This window comes from Mustela nigripes, chromosome 2 (assembly GCF_022355385.1).
Source record: "Mustela nigripes isolate SB6536 chromosome 2, MUSNIG.SB6536, whole genome shotgun sequence".
Taxonomy (NCBI): domain Eukaryota; kingdom Metazoa; phylum Chordata; class Mammalia; order Carnivora; family Mustelidae; genus Mustela; species Mustela nigripes.
This window is the reverse complement of record NC_081558.1, coordinates 54,048,333-54,072,895: the sequence shown is the minus strand read 5'-3', so window position 1 is coordinate 54,072,895 and position 24,563 is coordinate 54,048,333. Positions and strand designations below refer to the sequence as shown.

Below are 24,563 nucleotides of genomic sequence, written 5' to 3'. Positions count from 1 at the left end.
TGACTGAGTCATAAAAGACTGAGCAGCTTCTGCCTTGTTTACTGGTGCTCTGCAACGCCATGTAGGAATTCTGACTACCCCGAGGCCACCGTGCTGGAAAGGCCAGCTGGAGGTGCATTGGCAGGCAGTCCCGGCTAACCGCTCCCCATTCCCCCACACATACCTTCCAGCCATCTCCACAGAGCTGCCAGACACAGGAGTGAAAAACCATCTTGGAAGCGGACCCTCCAGCACCAGCTATTCAGGTCACCTCCAGCCACCGGAGTCCTGACACCTATAGCCCCAGACATCCCAGAGCAAGTCATCCCTGCCAGGCCCTGTCTGCATTCCTGACCCACAGAATCCGTGAGCATGACAAAATGCTTGCTGTTTTACACCCCTAAGTTAGGAGTGGCCTGTTACCCAATGGGCAACTGGAATAATAGTCTACAGAGAGACAATGTGGTCCACTGATAAGGCTTCAGGTTAAATTGTATGACCAGGGCTTTCTTTCATTCTTGTCCATGTAACCTCTATGGCTGTCAGCAGAGACGCTTCCAGGGCTATAAGGCCCTCCTAGCCTCTCTCCAGGCTCATCTACATAATTTGTGGGGCCCAGCACAAAAATGAAAATGCGGGGTCCCTTGTTCATAAAGCAGGGAAGAAATGACTTTAAAGGTATTAAAACGGAGAACTTTTTCCTTCCTCTCTCTCACCTTGTCATGATGTTTTGTATGTGCTCTTTAATGTCAGATTCCCTGGGCTCAGGGATACTCAGCACGAGTGTGGACTGTGACGGCTGTGTGTGTCTGCTGGCTGCTGGAGTTCCCCACTGGGCTGGCTGCCAGCCTGGAAGGCTAGACCTGGGCCAGAGGAGGAAAGTCAATCTCTCCTTCCCATGGACCCACCATCTCAACTCCTGGTGGATTGTGTGACCTTCCAAGGATGGGAACCTCTGTGCCAGTGGAGCTCAGTACCTGGATCAGAGGTGGGAATGAGCACCCCCACCCACCAAATACCAGCAAAATGTACAGTGGTCCTTCCACCCTGAGGAGAGTACATCAAGATCAAACATGCCCTTTCCCTTGCCTGTGCTTAGGCCTTCCCTGGGCTCCAGGACCACAAAGGTTTCTGGGTGGGAGTGGAGAGAGTGAGGCTGGGCAGGACCTGGCTCAGGTTGGGGAGTAAGGGAAGTGTCAGAAGGGAAACAGGCAGCTGAGAACCCCCAGGGAGGTGGGAGGCAGGACAACTTGTGAGCAGAGCTTCCAAGCCTCTGGGGTCTATGGTCCATTGTCCCACTTCACTTAACAAAACACAGATTCAAAAATAAAAGTTATGCATTTCAAAGTAGCGACCACAGAGCCTTACACCCCAAGAGCTGGGCCTTCTGAGTTCAGGGACCCTGTGTTACAGCGTTGATCTCATGCTCAGGAAGCCCACCCTGGCTTTCCCCAGCACAAGATGCTTTTTTCCCCCTAAGTTTATTTATTTATTTATTTTAAAGATTTTATTTATTTATTTTGTCAGAGAGAGAGCGAGCGAGAGCGAGCACAGGCAGACAGAGTGGAAGGCAGAGTCACAGGGAGAAGCAGGCTCCCTGTGGAGCAAGGAGCCTGATGTGGGACTCGATCCCAGGATGCTGGGATCATGACCTGAGCTGAAGGCAGCTACTTAACCAACTGAGCCACCCAGGCGTCCCACCTAAGTTTTTTATTTTTAAGAAATCTCCACACCTGGCATGGGGCTCGAACTCATGAGAATAAGCATCACACATTCCACCAACTGGTGCCCAAGCCAGCCAGGTGCACCCTCCCCAACACAAAACGCTTTATTTATTTATTTATTTTAAAAAGATTTTATTTATTTATTTGAGATAGAGAGATACAATGAGAGAGGGAACAAAAGCAGGGGGAGTGGGAGTGGGAGAGGGAGAGGGAGAAGCAGGCTTCCTGTGGAGGAGGGAGCCCAATGCGGGGTTCGACCCCAGGACTCTGGGATTATAACCTGAGCCGAAGGCAGATGCTTAACGTCTGAGCCACCCATGCGCCCCCACAAAACGCTTTAAAAAGGATCTCAGCTTCACCAAAGTCTTGTGAGGTGGGCGTATTATCCCCATTTCATAGATAAGAAAATCTCTCAGACAGCTGTGTATAGTAGCTTGTTTGCCTGGTCTGGGATCACAAAGCTAATAGAATAAGGAGATGGAAATTCAATGTCTGCTTCCAAAGACCGTCCCTTTTCTTCCAGCTGAGGCAATGAGAGGTCAAGAAAAGGCTGTATAGGGCCCCTGGGTGGCTCTGTAGATTAAGTGACTGCCTTCAGCTCAAGTCATGATCCCGGAGTCCTGGGATCAAGTCCCACTTGGGGCTCCCAGCTCCGCAGGAAGTCTGCTTCTCCCTCTGACCTTCTGCCCTCTCATGGTTTCTTTTACTCACTCTCTCTCTCAAATAAATAACTAAAATTTTTAAAAAAGAGGGAAAAAGAAAAGGCTGTATAATAAGGTGTGAGCTAAAGCAGGAAATATATGAAAATTCAGAGAAAGGACAGAACATTGTAGGTTGCAGCTACCAGAGGAGACTCTGTGGAGACGTGGCCATTGAGCTGGGATTAAAAATAGGAAAAAGCAGGACACCTGGGTGGCTCAGTTTGTTAAGCATCTGCCTTTGGCTTGGATCATGGTCCTGGGGTCTTGGGATCGAGTCCTGCATTGGGCTCATTCCTCAGTGGGAGCCTGCTTGTTTCTCTTTCTCTGCACACTGCTCCCCCTGCTTATGTTCGCTCTTGCTCTCTGACAAATAAATAAATGAAATCTTAAAAAAAAAAAAAAAAGAAAAAGTAGGGAAGAGCATTTCCAGCAGAGGGAGTAGCATGAGCTGCTTCACCCATTGTACAGGTGAGAAGAGAAGAGAAGAGAAGAGAACAGGTGCCATTTCTGGTACTGGAGGAGTCAGACCTGTGAACTAGGAGAGAATTTCAGCAGGAAGAGGATGCCCTTTACCAAATGTCATGAAGGGCACTGAGGCCTAGGCTTGAGAAACTCTTCTGGAGGGATGTCGGTGTGAAGGAGAGGCATTTCGAAGGTGGCTATGGAAGGCAGACTGTTGGGGCTTAACGGAGGGAGGGATGGGTGACAGAATTGAGCCTGAGTTTAGACCATTTTGGGGCAAATTTGGCTCTAAAAATTTAGGGGGAAAGGGAAGAAAGAGTCGGGGTGGTAACTGGAAGGGGGAAAGGGACATTTGACGTTGCTGGTACTTTTCTTCATCAAGATTGGCAGACTAGTCCAGTTAAAGCAGAATGCGGTACATCAGGGAGAGGCATTGGAGAGGGAAGGGAGGAGGAGGAGTGCTCCCTGAGCACCTACTGTGTACCAGGGCCTGTACTTTCCTGTTTCATTTCCTTCTAATAACCCCTGATGGCAAGTCTTCCTGCTCCTGCACCACCTGAGGGAGAGGCCAAGAATCACAGCAGTGAGGGCAGGGCTGGGATTTGATCTCTGACATTAAGAACCCAGGGCCTACAGAGGAGAGGTGATTGTAGGGTTTATCAAGGAAAGAAATGTGTGTTCTCCCCACCAATAGCTGCAGTAGGAATCTGATGGAAAGGCGGCAGTAAACAGGGGCTCAGGGCTCCTGTTGGGGCTGGGTGTGGTCTGAGGCTGGGAGGAGTCAGGTAGAGGTTAACCAAGGAGGTGATGGTGATGGCATGACGGTGAGGTGATGGTGAGGTGATGATCTGATGCCATGACCAAGAGGCAGGTAGACCCCATTAGTTGCTGTGTGTGGGGCTGCCTAGGCAGGGCACCTTTTATCTGGGGGCTGTCTATCTCAGCATGGAAAACAGGGTGTGGTTCTGGGAAGGCTGGAGAGGTGGGCCAGGCACCAGAGGGCATTGCCTGAGGCCTACCCCTTAGAATCCTGGATGGTTAGTGTCTTGGTGAAGGTCACATTGAGTCGGGAGTCTGGGGTGGGTAGTTTGTGTGGAATGTAAACACTGGAGATGGTGGGAGGGCTGTGGGACAGACTGTTGACCACCCTCTTCCCTGTCTTTTATTCCCACATTCTCAATCTCCGTTTCTGGTATGGACCATTTCATTGCACCTTCAATCCTGTTTTTGTTTGCTTGTTTTTTTTTTTTTAATTAAATTTTTGAGGGAGTAACACATTCACAGGGTTCAACAATTAAAAATTATTAGAAGTTTAAGAAAAAATAAATACAAATAAGATATAAAATTTTTAAATTAAAAAGGAAAGAAAACAAAAGAAATAAAAAGGGAAAAATGTAAATAAAAATTATTAAACGTAAAGCAGTGCAAATTATTTTTCCCCTCCTGTACTCCATACTCCCAGCTCCCACCCTCCCCTTCACCTGTGATCACTGTTAGCATTTTGTGTGTCCTTCAGACTTAATTTAAGCAGATGTTTTTCTTCCTTTTCCCAAAAAGTAGCACACAGTTCACACAACACAGTTCACAGTTTTGTTTTTGTTTTTTTTCCTTTAATGGGATTTCTTGGCTATCTTTCTATATCAGTACATAAGAGAGTTCATCTTTCACCTGACATTTCACATGATGTTTCTTTGTCTAGATTATAAGCAATGTAGCAAGGAATACCTTGTACATACAGCATCACACATACAAGTGTATCTGTAGGATAAATTTCCAGGAGACTATCTTTGACAAAAAGTATACACATTTATAATTTTGATATTGCCAAATCAACTTCCATAGAGATTGTTCTAGGGTATGTCCCCCCAAGTAATTTCTGAGAGAGCCCAGGTATTAATTTTGACTTGGTTTCTGAGATGACTGCTCTAGGCTTTCCTGTTTAAGATACCACAAGATGTATTGTGGTTGACACCCCAGTAGCTAGCCCCTTAACCACTCCTCTGTCCCTGTTAAGGACTGCCTCATGGCTTAAGGGAGATTGACTCTAGGGGAGACATCTTTTGCCCCTCCAACCTCCCCTTCATCATTCTCTTCTGCCTCAGGGAGGCAGTCTCCAACTGAGAACTGCATGCTGTTTCTCAGACTTATCTGTAAAGTCACATCTCGGTGCCTTTGGTCATATGGTTCCCACCTCCTGCCCTGTCGTCCCACCCTTCTCAGTCTGGAAAATTCTGACTCCTCCTTCAGGACTCAGCTTAAGTGTTGCCTCTGTGGAGGCTTCTCTGACAGAACCAGCCTCTCCCTCCTTCCTCTGGTGTGGTACCACAGAACTCCAGTCAGCTCGCCCTTAGAGCACATTTGGATCACCAGGTGAGGTAACTGTTTGTTTACAAGGCTCTGTCTCTTTCAGCACCCAGCCCAAGTCAGGCCCACACTTTAAACTGCTCTGTAACTAAAATTAAACTCACTGGAGAGGCAGGATGGCATAGAAAGGCATGGAAGTTGTGGGAGTTGAACTGGATATGACTCCATCCTTTGTCCTCTGCCCACCTCACCCTCCCTCGTCCTCTGTGCTCTAAACCACACTGGCCCACACTCCTTTCCCACTTCATGACCCTTCACGTGCCATTTCAGCTGCTCTCCCCCTGGTTTCCTCCTTCATTGCCCAGCTTAAGTCTTACTCCTTAAGAGAGGCCCTCCATGGCTGCTGAGCCTAAAAGCACACCCACTTCCGATTCTAACATTCTCTAGTCATTCCCTTCGTCATAGGACCATAATCCTAGTTCTTATGCTGATTTGTTTATCAGTTTGCTGCATGTCCTCCCCATCAGACCTTCAAGTCCTTGAGGGCAAAGACCTTGGCTTATTCACTGCCATGGACCCAGGTCTAACACAGGAGCTGGCACATGGTAAGCACAATGGAAATCTTTATCGACTGAATGTTGAATGAATTAACAAATGAACAGGTTCAAACCCCTTCTCCATCACTTCCCAGCTTTGTCCTTGGATTAATTACCCTCTCAGAAGGGTTTCTCATTTGAAGATCAGAAGTTTCAGGTAGTAATGTGTACTGGTGATTGTAGCAAATGCCAGATACATGAAAAGTTTCCATAAATGGTAGCTATCACTTGTTTTCCTTTCTTTTACCTAAAAAATTCATCCTTTCTGCCAGGCTTAAAGACCTTATACATCTTTACAAAGAATTTTTTTTTAATTAAATTAATTTATTTGACAGACAGAGATCACAAGTAGGCAGAGAGGCAGGCAGAGAGCGAGGGAGGAGGAAGCAGGCTCCCGGCAGAGCAGAGAGTCTGATGTGGGGCTCGATCCCAATACTCTGGGATCATGACCTGAGTGGAAGGCAGAGGTTTTAACCCACTGAGCCACCCAGACGCCCCTTCAAAGAATTTCTTATTGAGGTGTAGCAAATATATAGAAAGAACACATATCAATCTCTCTCTCTCTCTCTCTCTCTCTCTCACACACACACACACACACACTCATGTATCCATCTCCCAAATTAAATGGAACATTCCAACACCCAGGTAAGTTTCCATTTTAGCCTCCCCCAACCAATGACATCTATTCTTTCCCTTCTCTCTTTGATCTGAGATCATGGCATGTCCATTCTTCCTTCAAACTATTTGACTCATTTCTGTTCTCATTCCTCTTTTAGTTCTTTGACTTTTCCTACCACCAAGCCAGAGGTTTTTTGTTTTTTTTTTTAAAGATTTTATTTATGGGGCACCTGGGTGGCTCAGTGGGTTAAGCTGCTGCCTTCAGCTCAGGTCATGATCTCAGGGTCCTGGGATCGAGTCCCGCGTCGGGCTCTCTGCTCAGCAGGGAGCCTGTTTCCTCCTCTCCCTCTCTCTGCCTGCCTGTCTGCCTGCTTGTGATCTCTGTCTGTCAAATAAATAAATAAAATCTTTAATAAAACAATTTTTTTTATTTATTTATTTGACAGAGAGAGATGACAAGCAGGCAGAGAGGCAGGCAGAGAGAGAGGAGGAAGCAGGCTCCCTGCTGAGCAGAGAGCCCGACGCGGGACTCGATCCCAGGACCCTGAGATCATGGCCTGAGCCGAAGACAGTGGCTTAACCCACTGAGCCACCCAGGTGTCCCAAAGAGTGGGGGTGGGGGAATCGGGCTCCCTGTTGAGCAGAGAGCCTGATGCGGGGCTCGATCCCAGGACCCTGGGGTCATGACCTGAGCTGAAGGCAGAGGCTTTAACCCACTGAGCCACCCAGGTGCCCCCAAGCCAGAGGTTTTTAAAGTAGAGGACATGCAACCCAGTGGGGTGCAAGGTGATGCCTGCAATTCTACTCTTAAGTATACGCCTGGAAGAACTGAAGATAGGTACTTTTTTTAAAATAAAAGATTTTATTTACGTATTTGACAGAGAGAGAGAGAGAGAGAGAGAGAGAGAGAGAGAGAAGGAACACAGCAGGGGAAGCAGGAGAGGGAGAAGCAGGCTTCCTGTGGAGCAGGGAACCTGCCTGATGTAATGTGTACCGGTGTATCTTCAAGAGAAAGATAGGTACTCTAATACCACATGTATACGCATGCTCACAGCAACACTATTCACGATGGCCTAAAGATGGAAACAGTCCAAATGTCCATCAGTCAATTGTGTATGGTGGAGTATTATTCAGCTATAAAAAGAAGTTACTGATAAATGTCATGTGGATGAACCTTGAAAACATTATGCTAAGTAAAAAGAACCAGACACACATAGTCACATGTTGTATAATTGCATTTATATGAAATATCCAGAAAAGATAAATCCCCAGTTATAGAATGCATCTTGGTGGTTGTCAGGGGCTGGGCAGAAATGGGATGGAGAGAAACTGGTTAATGGGTAAGGGGTTTTGCTTCAGATTGAGGGAAGTATTTTGGAACTAGAAGTGATTGCACAAAACTGTGAACATATCAAATGCTACTTAATTTTTCACTTTAAAAGGGTTAAGTTTATGTTATGTGAATTTCACCTTTATAAGCTTTTTTTTTTTCTTTTATGAAATAGCCACTCTTGTCAGCTGAGAGGTTTGAATGAAGTGCAGTCTCCCTAAGTAAAGTGTAGCAGCTGGGGGCCACCGAAGGAAGAAATGGCCTGGGGTCAGCAAGTGTGGTTTTGCTGCTCTATCCTAAGTAGTAATGATATTACAAGAAGAGAGGCATAATTACAGCTAACATTTCTATGTTTAATACAAGCCAGGAACTGTTCCAAGTGCCTTACATCTTAAACTCACTAAATCCTTTAACTCTAAGAGGTGGATATGATCATGTTTTCTTTAGATGAAGAAACTGAGGAACTGAGCTTTAAATGACTTATCTCAGTCACAAATGAGGAAGTGGCAATCTAAATTCGAAACCAGGCAATCAGATTCCAGGTACTGAAGTCTCAACCCCTAGGCTCTGTGCTAAATGCTTCCCATGTTTTAACTCATTTAATTCTGTGAGGTAGACGTTATTGTTATTACTCCTATAAAAAGAAAAAACCCATCAAAAACAACTCTCATGGACCTTCTGTATTCAATGCCCTCAGCATTTATTTGCATGTTGGTCCTCACATAGCTGTCTTATCTTTCTCATCTTGCTTCATCTTCATTTTCCTATACTGCACATATTACTATCTGAATTTATTTTATACTTTCTTTTGGTCTTTCATCTCTAGAAGGCAGGGCTTTTGAATGTAGATTTCCCAACAACCAGAACAAAGTGTGGTACACAATAGGCTCCCATAAAAATTTACATAAATGAATGTTGCACATGGTATTGGGTAGTTTTGCATGCCTGTGTTTGAATAAATAGCATCGTACCATACAAAATGTTCTTATAAAAATATAATGTCTTGGATTAGTACATAGATCCTGCTCGTTTTTTTTTTTTTTTTTTTTTTTTAAGGTTTCATTTATTTATTTGAGAGAGAGAGAGCCTGTGCAAATGCTGGGGTAGAAGAAGACTCCCCGCTGAGCAGGAGTCCACAAGGAGCTCCATCTCAGGACCCTGGAATCATGACCCCAGCCCATAACTGGGATCTTTTAAGACAGATAAAATGCCATACTGTGGATGTAGCACCGTTTATTTGTAGTTTTCTATTTAATTAACTCACATCTTTGCCAGGGTATCTCTAATGCAAACAATATGGCAATAAACGTCTTAGCACATGTTTGTTTGTGCTATGGGTACACATTTCTCTAAAATTAGTGCCTAAAAGGGGAACTGCTGGCACGAGGGGTATACACATAAAAAGTGTCAGTAGATAACGCCAAACTGCCCTCCCCATAAGCAATCCTGCCGGAATTAGGGTACATAACGGTTTTCATATACTTTGGACTAGACTGAATATTATCAGTCTTGTTAACTTTTTAACAAACTGATGGGGAAAAAGGTCCCCTAATTTACGGAGAGAAAAGTGAGGCTCAGAAAACTTTTATGGTCGGGTGTCTGGCTGGCTCAGAAAAGCATGAGACGTTCGATCTTAAAAAGTCCCACGTATGGTGTAGAGATTACTTACTTAAAGAAAATTAAAAAAAAAAAAAAAGGAAAATTTAGGGACTTTCCCATACAACACATAAGTAGCTAAGTGGCGATTCGAATTCCAACATGCCTAAGGATAGCGCCAACGCTTTACACAGTATACGGTGCGTCCTCCGGTAAGTCTGGTTATCTCCGGGCCTTGCGATGCTGCCAGGCTGGCGTTCCTCTCGCAGTTAAGCCCCGGACCCTCTGGGAGTCCGAGGTGGCCCTTCTCGATTGCCAACAGCACCCACCCGGCGCCAAGCAGGACCGGGCCCACAGCCGTCACGGATCCGAAATGGCGACTGGCGACATCACGAGGCCACGCCCCTGGGGGCGGGGCCCGAGTTCAGACTAGAGTGATAGATGCCCGAACCAAGTTTGCAGCCGCTGCCCGGCAGGCTCGCGCAGAAGCAGAGAGCCAGTGGCGCCGCAGGTCGGGAGGAGGAGCACCGAGTGGAAGGCTCATTTGCCGGGGCCGCCCGAGAGCCTCTTCGTCGCGGGCGTTGGGGCCGCCATCTTAGATGGCGGGAGTAAGAAGAGGGCGAGCGTGAGACAGGAAGGCTTTCCTGCGGCTCTCCTTGGGCCCGGAAGAGGGCCAATTGGCCCGGCTTTGGGGCGTGTGCCCCGAGGCGCGGAGCGCGGGTGCGATGAAGCGGGGACTGCCCGGGGCCCCGTCCCCTGGGCTAGGGACGCGCCGAATGTGACCGCCTCCCGCTCCCTCACCCGCCGCGGGGAGGAGGAGCGGATCAGACGCCGCCGCCGGACGACGGGACACGGAGGCGGTTCGGCTCCTTCAGGTAAGCGGCAGGGTCGGCCCTGGCTGCCGGGGGATCTGGGCGGCGGGGCTGAAAGGGCAGAGTTCTAATGCGTCCGGGCCTGGGCGGCGTTGATGGAGCGACCCGGCAGCTGCCGAGTGGGGGCCCGGGCCAGGCCGCTGTCACCCCGGGTGGCGCTGGACGGGCGGGAGCCCTGGAGCCCGGTGTCATGGCCGGCCAGCCGAGTTTCCACATCCCCACTCAAATTTCCTTGTGTTTCGGGGAAACGTGCTAGCGCCACCCCTGTACTCGGTGCACATTCCTTATATTTTGGTAAATGGGAGAATCTGCCCAGAATAGCCCCGTATCTGTGTTGTCATTCAGGTGGACTAATTCCTTTTCTTTCTGGGCGCGGGGTGGGGGGTCCCAGTCTTGCATCTTATCTCAGAGTCCGTCACTCAGGTGACACCCTTATAGGGAGGACGAGAAGAATCGGGGACGAGAGGAGGAAGTGGGTCAGTGCCCCACCACAAAGATATAGGGGGCCTCGCCTTGGGTTTCGGGACTCTGGGTTACTAATGAAAGGTTTGGGATGCGTATACTGAGGTTTGGCCCTGGGATGCTTTGGAATGAAGATCCAGGGCTGTCTTTTGTGTAAAGTGAGAGCCGCCAGGACGCTTGGGTTCTGCAGCTGCAGAGGTTCAGCAGAGCTAGTCGATGCCCAGAAAGAGGAGTTGGAACATCATGAGAGGAGAGGCGGCTGTGTTCATTCATTGTTCTCATTTCAGGGCTCTGGGTGTGCCCTCTGGTATTCATTTCTCTGGTGGGAAGAATGTTAGGATCCCCTATGTCTCCTTGAGATGTGACCGGGTTCTAGAGAGTCGTTTAATCCAAGTAGGGACGAATTCAGCTCACGTTCGTGGAGTATTTCTGCCTGCTTCGTCCTCTATGGGCTGAGTGGAGGGAACCTGCTCTTCTTTCTTCTCACCAAGGCGTGAAAACAATGCGCAGGATGGACTTACTGAGTGTTTTGGGAATTGGAAAAGCCAATTTTGCCTGGGGGAGTTGGGGAAGCTTGAACACTGGAGGGAACTTTTGCGGCCAGTTTTGGACTGATGAGTAAGTGCTTACCAGGTGAGGAGAGGAGAGCATTATAAGCTGAAGAACCGCTGGTAAAAAGGCATAGAGATATGCAGGAGTTGGGATGAGTTTGGGGTGCAGGAAGGAAGTGGTGAGAGATGAGGGTGTAAAAGAAAAGTTGTGAAGGATCTTTGTTGGAGACAGTGAACTAGTTGATTTAATTTGGATTATTTTAAATGAATATTCTATTTTTTTCTTGCTGATAACTATTTTCTCCCTTTATGATGTTGAAGCTGATAGTAACTGAAAAGATGTACTGTGTTAAAGCCATTTAAGGACATTTTTGATAAGTGCCTTATGTCAGATGTTTTGCACTTACGCGGTGGTGAATGAACTGAACTTCATATTTATAGGTGTTTTTGTAAAAGATTTTTCTAACCTTTTGCTTGCTCACTAAAATGTTGACTTTATGCATGTAGCGCATGCTGCTAATACTGCCTTTTAAATGGCTGTTCGCAATAAAAACCACACTCCCCTGTCATATAGAAATTGGAAGATTATTTGAAACAGCTGAAAGTATTTTTAATTTATTAAGTGTTGTATATTTAGTAAACTTTCTTTGCATTGATTCTGTGGTTTTCGATTTTGTTATAAAGTCTTTAGCTATATAAACATAATTTACCCCAAATCTCTCTATTGTTGTGATTAATGCTTAAGGTAACGTGATTATTATGGTCTTAACTGACTTTAGCTAGCAGTTCCTGAGTTTTTCTTGGGTTGTGATCATTACATGCCACTGAAGAACATTATTAAGAGACTTTTGGCTTGTTTTCACCCTTATCACTTCAAGGGCTAAGCTGTTTAAAATGCAAGAGAAACATTTGACCCGGTTGAACACTGGATACTTGGAAAAATAAACCTGTTAGTGTTTCTGCTGGAAAAGCTTATCTTTTAGGTATGTGGTGTTTGTGATTAAAACTTGTAATGGGGTTGCTTAGCCTTGTTAAAACTTTTGTCAGTAGTTGAAAAGTGTAAGCCTTCAAAGTAGGAGGCATGAGTGAAATACATTAGAACATATTTTACGGGATTTGGGTTTGCAGAAGAAAACAGAGAAACAGATTAAGCTGGTCATTCGTAATGAAAAGGATCTAAAAGGTGAAAGGGAGAATGGTTAAACATCAAATATTGTATTACAGCTGCTCTGAAACTAGTTGTGTTTAGTTAAAACATGCCATTTGTGAAAACCAAAGAAGGTGGTTTGCTCTGAGGATTAAACAACAACTTCTTGGAAGTTAAACTTCCAGGAGTACTAGGTTACTTATTAAATGGAAAATACAATTAATAACTTTAAATTATTATTTCAAGTAGTTTGTTAGTAGTAGATGTATGATTCTGCTACATTCTAATTTCAGATAAAACTTTGTTAGTGACCTGCCTAAAAATAGTAAAATGTTACATGAGGGAATGCTTTTGTTTGCATGTTAGGAACATAATAGGCCATACATAATAATCCTGGTCTTGGGAGGAGCTTGTTAGCCAAACAGCATGCCTTAATGTTGACTTGCAGAAGAGAATTTTAAATATTGCTTTTGAAAGGCAGTGGACTGTGTGACAGTAGGGGGTTTATGAAACCACAAAATCGAACTTGTAAAGGTTTTTTGTTCTTCAAATTGTACAGGTCATGGAAATCATTTCTTTCTTTCTTTTTTTTTTTTTTAAAGATTTTATTTATTTATTTGTCAGAGAGCGAGCGAGAGCAAGCATAGGCAGACAGAGTGGAAGGCAGAGTCAGAGGGAGAAGCAAGCTCCCTGCTGAGCAAGGAGCCCGATGTGGGACTCGATCCAAGGACGCTGGGATCATGACCTGAGCTGAAGGCAGCTGCTTAACCAACTGAGCCACCCAGGCGTCCTGGAAATCATTTCTTTAAAACTAGTTGAAAAATTGCTCACCTTGACTAAATTAATTGGAAGACCAAGGAACAGTGGGCTTATTTACGATGAAGTTGTGTAGAGTTATAGGTTGTTGTATTGTGTGTGTGTGTTTATGTGTATGACTGGTTCAGAATTCCTATTTGCTAAACTGACTAGGTGCTAAATGTAACACTGCATGTTTGCATTACAGTTTAGTTAGTATTTCTGGTATAGGGCTATACTGCCTTGTCTATTATTGTCATGATAGTAATGGTGGGGTATTTTATTCTTGCTTAAAAGTAGAGTAAAAATTGCTTAATTTTGTATTAAAGTTTTCATCTTTTATTTTGCAGTGATCAAATCAAAATTTGTTCCTCCGTTTCTCCCAGAATACTCGAGTAGCTCTCATTGATTTTCCTGGTTAACTTCAGAGCTTTTTAGCTTTTCTTCTAAAATTGCTCCTAAAATCTCAGTTTAACCAAGGAAAATGTCAAGTGGGTGTTGTTTCTTTGTTATTGGTTTTGGCCCAGGCTATCTCAAGTCTCTTTGGCAAATCACTCATAAAGTGTGTTAATTGCTTCACATTCCAATCAGTGTACATAGTTTTCTTGAGGAATACTTGACACATAGTTTTATTTTTAGACCAGATTCTAAAGGATTTTACAGAGGTAGGGATTAACAATCCCAAAGCTAGTTTCAAATTTTTAAATCTTTGTGATTTTGAGATTGTTGGTATTTTTGGTTAATGAATGGAAAGCAGCGGGCAATGACAGTGTTTTAGGGGTCCCAGTATCTTTAAGTGCTGGTGAGGACCTTGTGGATTTTGCTGGTGTCTTCTTCTTCCTCTTTCAACCTGTTGGATTCCATTTATTGTCATATAGTAACAAGCATAAGTACATTTTTACTGTTGGAATCAGGATCTTCTATTTATTTTCTTCCATCCTGCTATGGAAAACAAAAGTGGTTTGACTTCTTTGAAGATACTTAATACTAGGCATCACAGTTGGGACAGTGTTTACTTTTTTCCATCCATGTACATTTCTGATGGAAGAGTCAGGCCAGTTATTGTTTAACTGTGTTAATATATCTTTAGAATTAGGAATTTTTGTTCCTTTTTTCTTTTTCTTTTCTTTCTTCTTCTTTTTCTTTCTTTCTTTCTTTTTTTTTTTAAAGTAATCTTTACACCCGTCATGGGGCTCAAATTTACAACCCCAAGATCAAGAGTTGCATGCTGTACTGACTGAGCCAGCTAGGTCTTAATCTAGGTATTTCTGAGGCATCCTTTACAAGCATGGATAGCTTTTAACATCTCTCCATTACTTGGGTTTGGGATGGATGAAATTCTAAATTTTTTCTGGAAGAATATGACTTTTGTTTTCTGTGGCAGATCTCATTGGGAAACTCAAGAGTTTCTAGGAGAGGCATTTCTCTGGATTGAGAAGATCATTCAGAAAGGAACTATCATTTGCATTTACGAGAATTTGTTTACAGTAGAAAAGACTGGAAAGAGTTCAAATGTCCAACATTAGTGAAATGATTAAGTAAATGGTGGTACAGCCACTTGATGGGGCACTGTGCTTGTCATTAAATATGGATTATATGACGCATTGATAACATGGAAAATGTTGAACACAAAAGTATGTATCTGGAACGATTACAGTTCTATAAAAAAAATACAGTGGAATATCATTCAGTATAAAAAGAGATGGTGTACTGATACATTCTCCGACATGTATAAACCTTGCAAACATGTTAAATGGAAGAAGCCAGTCATTAAAGACCATATATTTTATGATTCCATTTGTATGAAATGTCCAGAATAGGCTAGTCCACAGAGACAGAATGTAGGTTAGTGGTTGCCAGGGGCTGGAAGGAGTACGGGAATGGACAGGCTACTGGGAATGGATAGCGACTGTGATAGGGTCTTTTTTTTTTTTTTTTTTTTGGGGGGGGATGAAAATGTTCTCAGATTGTGGAGATGGATGCACAACTCTTGAATATAATAAAAACCGTCAAATTGTACACTTAAAGTGGGTGAGTTGTATGTGAATTACATCTCAAGCTGTTTTGAAAAAATCTCAAAGCCTACACATGGGAAGAAAATACAAAAGATAAAAATATTAAAAATATAAATATAACATGTAGATGTTAACAGTTATCGTTAAACAGTAGAAATAAGAATAATGTTCTTTGGGGCGCCTGGGTGGCTCAGTGGGTTAAAGCCTCTGCCTTCTGCTCAGGTCATGATCCCAGGATGCTGGGATGGAGCCCCTCATTGGGCTGTCTGCTCTGCGGGGAGCCTGCTTCCTCTTGTCTCTCTCTTTGCCTGCCTCTCTGCCTACTTGTGATCTCTGTCAAATAAATAAGTTAAAAAAAAATAGGATAGTGTTCTTTATACTTCTTATATTCTCTGAATGTGTTGCTTTTATAATAGAAAAATGCATTTAATAAAGTTGATTAATTGGGGCACCTGGGTGGCTCAGTCGTTAGGTGTCTGCCTTTGGCTCAGGTCGTGATCCTGGGGTCCTAGGATCGGGCCACACATTGGGCTCTCTGCTTGGCATGAAGCCTGCTTCTCCCCCTGCTTGTATTTCCTCTTGCTGTGTCAAATAAATAAATCTTTATAAATGTTAATTAATGGTATTCATGGTGTGGGTCTTTATGTTACCCCAGCCATTCAGTCACTGTCAGATTCCATTGACAACTATATTTTTGAGCTTCTTTTAGCTGTTTTCTTTTTTTTCTCCAGATTAAAGCAGGCTTTTCTTACTATTAGCCTTGAGTGTTGTTAGAACATCCAATGTGAACTCCTTTTTCTTATTTCTTCCCATGGCAGTGCTTTCTCCACATTGCTATCAGATTCACTCTTACTGTGCAGATTCTTTTTTTTTTTTTAATTTTTTATTTTTTATAAACATATTTTTATCCCCAGGGATACAGGTCTGTGAATCGCCAGGTTTACACACTTCACAGCACTCACCAAAGCATGTACCCTCCCCAATGTCCATAACTCTACCCCCCTTCACCCAACCCCCCTCCCCCCAGCAACCCTCAGTTTGTTTTGTGAGATTAAGAGTCACTTATGGTTTGTCTCCCTCCCAATCCCATCTTGTTTCATTGATTCTTCTCCTACCCACTTAAGCCCCCATGTTGCATCACCACTTCCTCATATCAGGGAGATCATATGATAGTTGTCTTTCTCTGCTTGACTTATTTCGCTAAGCATGATACGCTCTAGTTCCATCCACGTTGTCGCAAATGGCAAGATTTCATTTCTTTTGATGGCTGCATAGTATTCCATTGTGTATATATACCACATCTTCTTTATCCAGGGCTGCAAGGTTGGTACTGTGCAGATTTTTAAAAATAAAATTTTATTAAATTTTTTGAATAGATAATACTGTCACATGCCACAAAATTCAAAGGATACAAAAATTTTGGCAGAGTAAGTAAAGTTGTGTAGAGTAATTCTACCACCCCATTTGTTCCCCAGCTACCCAGCTTTCTTTCATGTAGGGTAAGAATGGGGTTTTTAAGTATCCTTTTTTTTTTTTAAGATTTTATTTATTTATTCGAGCTTGAGAGAGAGGGCACTGAGTGCACAAGCAAAAGGAGGGTAGCGGGAGAGGGAGAAGCAGGCTCTGTTGAGCAGTAGGGGACTCTATCCCAGGACCCTGGATCATGACCTGAGCTGAAGGCAAGATGCTTAATGGACTGAGCCACCTAGGTGCCCCTTATGTATCCTATTTTGTGATGATAACAATATTCAAATGTAGAGATATCGTCCTTACTTCCGTTGGCAAATCTTCCAAGAGTGTCCATTGCCTATTGGACTAAACATAGTTCTTGCTTAATGAAGATTCCTCATACTATCTTTGGTGGAATTCAAAAGTCTTTTTTTTTTTTTTTAAAGCACTTACGTAGGTGCAGTCTAGTGTGCTTCGTGCAGGGTAAATGAGGCAAGTTCCTGCCTTCAACGACCTTATCTAATGAGGAGAGATTGACACAATTTCCTTACTTTTATCTGTTCCTCTTTTAAAAGCCATTTTGAACACCATCTTCTAAATATCATTTCCTGATCTTTTTTTTCTCTTCTCACTCATTATTTTGTTTCCTTCCTTGAGCCCCGCCTTGAAACTTTATTGCATTTACTTTTCATGCTATCATTTTTGAGTTTACTGTCTTGTTAGATTATACAGAAAAATGCATACTCTACTCCATATGGCAGTTCCTTATTTATTGATGTTTGTAAAAAAAAACAAAACAAAACTTTCCCTTTGAGAGGCTGAGGGTCCATGGTTCTGTGCTTCAGTGACAGTGTTGAGTTTACATTCCAAGACATAATACTAGGTTTTATTTATTTATTTTTAAAGATTTTTATTTTATTTATTTGACAGGCAGAGATTACAAGTAGGCAGAGAGGCAGGCAGAGAGAGAGGGGGAAGCAGACTCTCTGCTGAGCAGAGAGCCCGATGCGGGGCTCAATCCCAGGACCCCAAGATCACGACCCAAGCCGAAGGTAGATTCTCAACCCACTGAGCCACCCAGGCGCCCCAATACTAGGTTTTATAAGACCTATTTAAACCTAAATGATTTCTTTTTTCTTTTCCTTTTTTTTGGGGGGGTACTATGCATTATAGATGTTACATGTATTGTGACACATATGGAAGTATTTTACTCCTTTCCCTAGAAGATTGTATCTTTTTTTTTTTTTTTAAAGAATTATTTATTTATTTATTTGACAGAGAGATCACAAGTAGACAGAGAGGCAGGCAGAGAAAGAGAGAAGCAGGCTCCCTGCTGAGCAGAGAGCCTGACATATGGGACTCGATCCCAGGACCCCGAGATCATGACCTGAGCCGAAGGCAGCGCCTTAACCCACTGAGCCACCCAGGCGCCCCTAGAAGATTGTATCTTAATCACCTTTGACTACCCAGAGTTTAGCATAATGGCTAACACCTGATTGCAGCCAAATTGTTGATTGTAAGGTGCTAAATAGTGTTAATTGAATTTTTTTGTATAGATATTCTACAACTCTGGCTAAGTTCCTTAAAGGTGTGGCATATCTTATTTTTGTTTATACATCTCTAGTTCTTGAAACTTTGTCTTGATTATGTAACAAACATTAACTGAATGAGTGGAGATTCAGAGGTTAATCACCTATGGACTTAGTTCCTTCCTACTGTCCATCACAAACACAAATGCTTACTATTAAGAGGATATACTTAATAAACTTAAACTCAGAACTTTGTAACATAGGATGTAAGTAGGATATCTGTTGAAGGAGTCATCTTGCTTATTGGCCTCCCACTCCCTGGGGCTTTATTTGAAGATGGCCTGGGGCTCTCACTGCCAGCTCCATGAGGGCTTTGCCTGCTTTAGCAGTTCCCCTGATTCTCTGGCCTAAGCGCCTTTGTCGTGCTGGCTATTTCCCTCTGTATTCCTTGGCTTTATACATGGAAGAGCGTTTTAACCAGAGGAAATGTGAGGGGGTATATGATATTCTACCTTCCTTCACGTTAGTCTGGACTGGAATTAGAGTGCAGTTGTGAATTGTGAGACTAGAGATCATGACCTTTATGACTCCTGTTTAGCTAACAGTGTGAAATGGGCCCCTTAGGCTTTTTTGGAGGGGAACAGGTAAACTATACATAAAATTTACCATTTTAGCCATATTTGAGTGTACTCTTCAGTGGCATTAAGTACATTCAGAGCATTGTGCAACCATCACCACTATTCCCAGAACATTTTCATCATCCTGAACAACTCTGTACCCATTAAACAAAACTCTCCATTCCTTCCTATTTCTGGAAATTCTACCATGAATTTGCTCATTGCAAGTACCTCATATAAGGGAAAATCATACAGAATTTGTGATACTGCATCTGGTTTACTTAATGTTTTTCCAAGGCTCATCCATATTGTACCATGTATCAAAATTTCATTCTTTTTTATGGCTGAATAATATTCCTGTGGGTGTGTGTAAAGTATTTTGTTTATCCATTCGTCTGTTGGTGGATTCTTGGGTTGTTTCTACCTCTTGGCTGTTGTGGATAATGTTACTGTGAATATTCGTTCATAAGTGTCTGTTTCAGTCTCTGCTTTCAATTCTTTTGGATGTATGCGCCTAGGAGTGGAATTGCTGGATCATATGGTAATTTGCTTTTAACTTTTTGAGGAACTGCCAAACTGTTTTTCACAGCAACTGCACCAATATACATTTCTACCAGCAATACATGAGGGTTCCAGTTTCTTGACGTCTTTGTCCATGCTTGTTATTTTCCGTTTTTTTGATAATAACTATGATAATGGGTGTGAAGCAAACAGGAAACTTAGAAGTTGCATATTTGGCTATATTTGCATCTGATAGATTCTTTTTACCCTTATGAATTTATTTGTACGTAATGCTTTTCAAAGAGGTATCATACAACTAATGATTCATCTTTTTTGAAAAGAGTAAACTTTTTTGCTAAGCTAGTACATGTAGTTGGTGTAGTTACCTTCTTTATACCCTATATCCTTTTAATTTAAAGTGTATTCTGTCATCTAGTGAAAGATGATTACAGTTAATCCTGCAAGATAGGATCTTTTAAATGAAAAAAGTAGAGTACTAAAATTAATACACGAAGATCTAATCTTTATAAAGAAAAATATTTACAAGTGCATAGAAAATATTAGGTACATATGTCCATGAATGTTGGCAAGGGCCATCTCTAGGTTATTACTTTTTGTATTTTTCCATGTTTTTCAGGTGCCCCCCCCATGAACATGTATTCTGTAATTAGTGGTTGTTGTTTTTTTTAAAAGATTATTTATTTTTTAGAGCACCTGTATGTGAGCACATGGTTGGGGGGGATGGGAGGGATGGGGCAGAGGTGGAGAGAATCCTGAAGCAGACCCCTTGCTGAGTGCAGAGCCCCATATGGGGCTCAACCCCAGGACCCTGAAATCATGACCAGAACCCAAATCAAGAGTTGGCTGCTGGGGCACCTGGGTGGCTCAGTGGGTTAAGCCTCTGCCTTCAGCTCAGTTTGTGATCCCAGGGTCCTGGGATCAAGCCCCACAACGGGCTCTCTGCTCTGCAGGGAGCCTGCTTCCTCCTCTCTCTCTGCCTCCTCTCTCTCTGCCTGCCTCTCTGCCTACTTGTGATCTCTGTCAGATAAATAAAGAAAAAATCTTAAAAAAAGAGTTGGCTGCTTAACTGACTGAGCCACTGAAGTACCCCTGTACTTAGTATATCTTTAAAAAAACTAATTGATTAGAAAATATAAGTTATTACAAAAAGCCTATGTATACATGTGCATATGACATCTGTATGGGAGAAAATACCAAAAAGTAATGGAAGGTTGTTAACATAGGTTACTTGGTGGGGTTAGCAGGGGGAAGAAAGGGAAGGGTAAAGCAAAGAAGGGATTAAGAAAAAAAAAATTAGGTGCTATAGAAAAAAAGCAGAGTAGAAGTTTTAGAAGGTACTGAGGATGGGGAGGGGTTGCTATTTATAATGGGTGTGTTTGTAAAGTCATTAAATACAAAGATTTAAAAAGTAAAAGACTGTCCTAGTCTTAATCAGACTTGTTTCCAAACTTTTCCTCTTCTCTACTCCTGGATACACCTTGGCTTTTATTTTACCTTTGCATCTATCTTTTGAAATGCTACCCCTTCTAGTTCTGTAGTGAAGTCATCCTTAACTGTCCACCTCTTTCTCCACTCAAGCTAGAGGTAGCCTTTCCACACTCCTAATTTCAGAGTTTTCTTTAAGGGGCACCTGGGTGGCACAATTGGTTGAGCATCCCACTCTTGGTTTCAACTTAGGTCATGATCTCAAGGTTGTAAGATCTAGTTCAGTGAGGAGTCTGCTTCAAATTCCCTCTTTTTCAAAAAAAAAAAAGTCACTACCCCTCCCCGCAAAAGCCTGCCATATTTTGTTGTAGGCCTGCTTGTTATCCTGAAGGTTCTTAGCACAATGCCTAGCACAGAGTCAGTCTTTGGTAAATGATGGTCCTTCTACTTTAAAAGCTTCTGGAAGGCAAGGGGCAATGTCTTTGTGAATTTTATATTCTTCAAAGCAGCTAGTGGTTGAAAGTAGATTCTTAGAAATTGTTGAATGAATAGTGCTCCTTATTCTTTTTTTCCTCTCAGTTCTGTGAATGGTTGCAGTATATACAAAAGCATCTGGTTCCTTAGATTATATATTAGTATTTTTATGTTGTAGATAGTGATTTAGTATCCATGAAAAAGGTTAGGATAAATATTGTAATTCTGTCTTTTCTCCATTAATATTTTATTCAGATATTTGAGCACGTAATTTTATGTAAAGTGTACTCTACTGGATGATGGAGTATAACAAGATGTAAGAAATATAATATAAGATATATAAATAAATATAAGAATTTCCTTAAGGCATTCATTCTTTGATGTATAATTACATAGGTTACATTTTCATGTTTTTTTAATCCTGTGGCAAAGTACCTAGGTATAATTTAGAGCTTTAATGAATTAGTGGCCTAATTACAGGGGAAACTTGTGTACATGTTCTTGTTTTAAGAACATTATTCTTGAAAAGTTAATTTAAAATATTTTCTGGAAAAAAAAGATACTATAGATTTTTTAATTCTACAAAGTTCTTAAGGCAAGCAAGGTAGGTACCTTTGGTGATACCACTAAAGACTAAGGAAATTTTTCTGTATGAGAGCCATTGACTCTGGAATGAATTATAGGAGATTTGACTGAATCAGATGGTTACTCCTTAAAATTATTCTGCCAAGTTTGAAGGACTGTCTCCTATCTTAAGGATAGATGCTAGTGTCTGCCTGTGCCAGTGTGCAAAATAGTGAATTTATTTATTTTATATTTCATGTCTTTATTCTTGAGGAAGGCAGAAGGCTATTTTTTAAGTTCTTGTTGACTATGCAAGATGTGTGACTAAGATTTGTGCCTTTTTTTTTTTTTAAAAGATTTTAGTTTATTTACTTGACAGAGATCACAAGTAGGCAGAGAGAAGAGAGAGGGAAGCAGGCTTCCTGCTGAGCAGAGAGCCCGATGTGGGGCTCTGTCCCAGGACCCTGAGATCATGACTTGAGCCAAAGCCAGAGGCTTAACCCACTGAGCCACCTACGCACCCCAAGATTCATACTTTTTATGTGGAATAGAAATGAGCAGTACAGGGTTGCCTGGCTGGCTCAGTTGGTAGAACATGCAACTTTTTTTTTTTTTCTTTTTAAAGATTTTATTTATTTGACAGATAGAGATCACAAGTAGGCAGAGAGGCAGGCAGAGAGAGAGAGAAGCAGGCTCCCTGCTGAGCAGAGAGGCTGATGTGGGACTCGATCCCAGGACCCTGAGATCATGACCTGAGCCGAAGGCAGCGGCTTAACCCACTGAGCCACCCAGGCGCCCCAGAACATGCAACTTTTGATCTCAGGGTTGTGAGTTCAAGCCCCACACTGGGCATAGAGCTTACATTTACAAAAAAAATATATATATATATATATATATATATATATATATATATGTAAATAATTTAGTGATACAAGGTTAAGTCAGTATTTCCAGGTATTAGCAGGGTGAAATATCTGGATGGTTTTTGTTTCCCTTCCTTCCCCTTTGTGTAGCCATCTTACTACCTCATCATTACCTGACCATGTGAATGTTCATCCCTAGACCAGATTTTATTTGTGCATTATATATTTTGATACTTTTGTTAATGGTATACTTTGCAAATGGGTCTGTTCTTTTTAAAATTAGCAGTGTTAACTACCTAAATAAAGAAACTGACAGGTTTGGAGATGAAAAGTAAAACTTGGGCTGAAAAAGAGTTCAAGATAAAGTGACTTTAAATTAAAAATAATGAAAAACTAATTTATGGCAAGGGTTAAAAATGAAATTATTCCTAGAGGTCTTTTACTGTGGGGCTGATTGCTTTAACATATTGTTTTGAACTAGCTGATTTTTAACCCAATTACTTTTTATTTTTTTTTTTTTAAGATTTTATTTATTTATTTGACAGAGATCACAAGTAGGCAGAGAGACAGGCAGAGAGAGAGGAGGAAGCAGGCCCCCCGCTGAGCAGAGAGCCCGACACGGGGCTCGATCCCAGGACCCTGAGATCATGACCTGAGCCGAAGGCAGCAGCTCAACCCACTGAGCCACCCAGGTGCCCCAACCCAATTACTTTTTAAAAAGTTAAAATATTTTCTAAACTTGGGCAGTTCTGAACTTTTGCAAGGGTAGAGTGTCACATTTCCTCATGTGTCTTTATGCTGCCCAGTCATCTGATGAAGTTGCCAGTTCGTGGTCAGAAATTGAGAAAGAGGAGTGAGGAAACTCAAAATATTGACACACATACCACTGTGCAGTGCATCAGAGTGCCCTTTTGGACTGGTTGGAAAACTGTAACCTAAGCCTTTTCCAAACTAGACATATTATTATTTCTAGCTTGGATGAGATGGCTTTTGATTTTTTAAGTATTTGAGCATGTCTGTCAGCAGAAACTTTTTCTTTGTGAGGGTAATTTTTTCCAGTCTTGTGTGACCAATTGAATAATAATAATAATAATAATAATAAAGGAACAAACACTTACTGAAGGAAGCTTGCGGAAATCATGAAAAATTGATCACCCAATCTCTCAGGTAGACCAAGGCTTGACTGAAGGAAGGAATGAGCTTAAAGGAGAAATGAATAGTGAAGTTGCATTATAAGCACTTTAAAATATGAATATTCAATTATGTTTTCACTCTGTCAAAAAATGAAGGTTTTTAATAGTGCAGGCAGTTTCAGCCACTGTTACTCATACTGAGTATACGTTCTTGTGCGATTTCTATTGCATTTGGGATTCTTTTTTGTCTAAAGATAACGTAAAAACAAGAAAACCTATAGATAATAGCTTACCTTTATTGCTACCTGCCATGTTCTTTAAAGAGCTGACTTCAGTTCATTTAATCTTCCCAATAGCCTGATGATATAGGTAAATTATGATCTTTATTTTAAAGAGGAAGAGAGAGAGACATAGATTAAATACCCTAAATATAGCCCATCTATTTAGGGAGAGATTAAAGGGATTTTCTAGGGTAATTTGGACTCCATCCTATACCCTAGCTTCACTGTAGAAATTAGCCCCTATGTATGATGCAAACTTAGTGTTTTTGTTAGAATTCTGGGAATGCCTTCCACTTCATACTTTCCTTTATGATCTGTGGTAGTTTTCTTTCCTTCTTCCAGACCTTACATTATTGACCCCTCCTAATCCCTGTATTGTGTTTTTTTCTTTTATAATTTCTTTTCAGCGTAACAGTATTCATTGTTTTTGCACCACACCCAGCGCTCCTGTATTATGTTTTAAACTAAATACTGAAGTTCTCAAAGGCAGGGATCCAGGTCTTAAACTGATTTGCCTCTTCAAGTACTCATTTTTCATAGAACCCTCAGAGATA

At 42.1% G+C, this 24,563-nt stretch overlaps 1 protein-coding gene across 5 annotated transcripts in view; it reads left to right on the top strand.

The window, feature by feature from the left end:
• Positions 1-10,096: 10,096 nt before the first annotated feature.
• The window catches only part of RAF1 (Raf-1 proto-oncogene, serine/threonine kinase), an 86,621-nt gene continuing 72,154 nt past the window's right edge, over positions 10,097-24,563 (top strand). For 4 of the 5 annotated variants that reach the window (XM_059390366.1, XM_059390358.1, XM_059390359.1 and 1 more), the window contains exon 1: positions 10,097-10,185. The gene's annotated coding sequence lies outside the window, so the exon portion shown is untranslated. Of the gene's footprint in view, positions 10,186-12,073; positions 12,179-24,563 lie in introns of all 5 variants that reach the window. The other variant, XM_059390363.1, reaches the window with a different exon arrangement.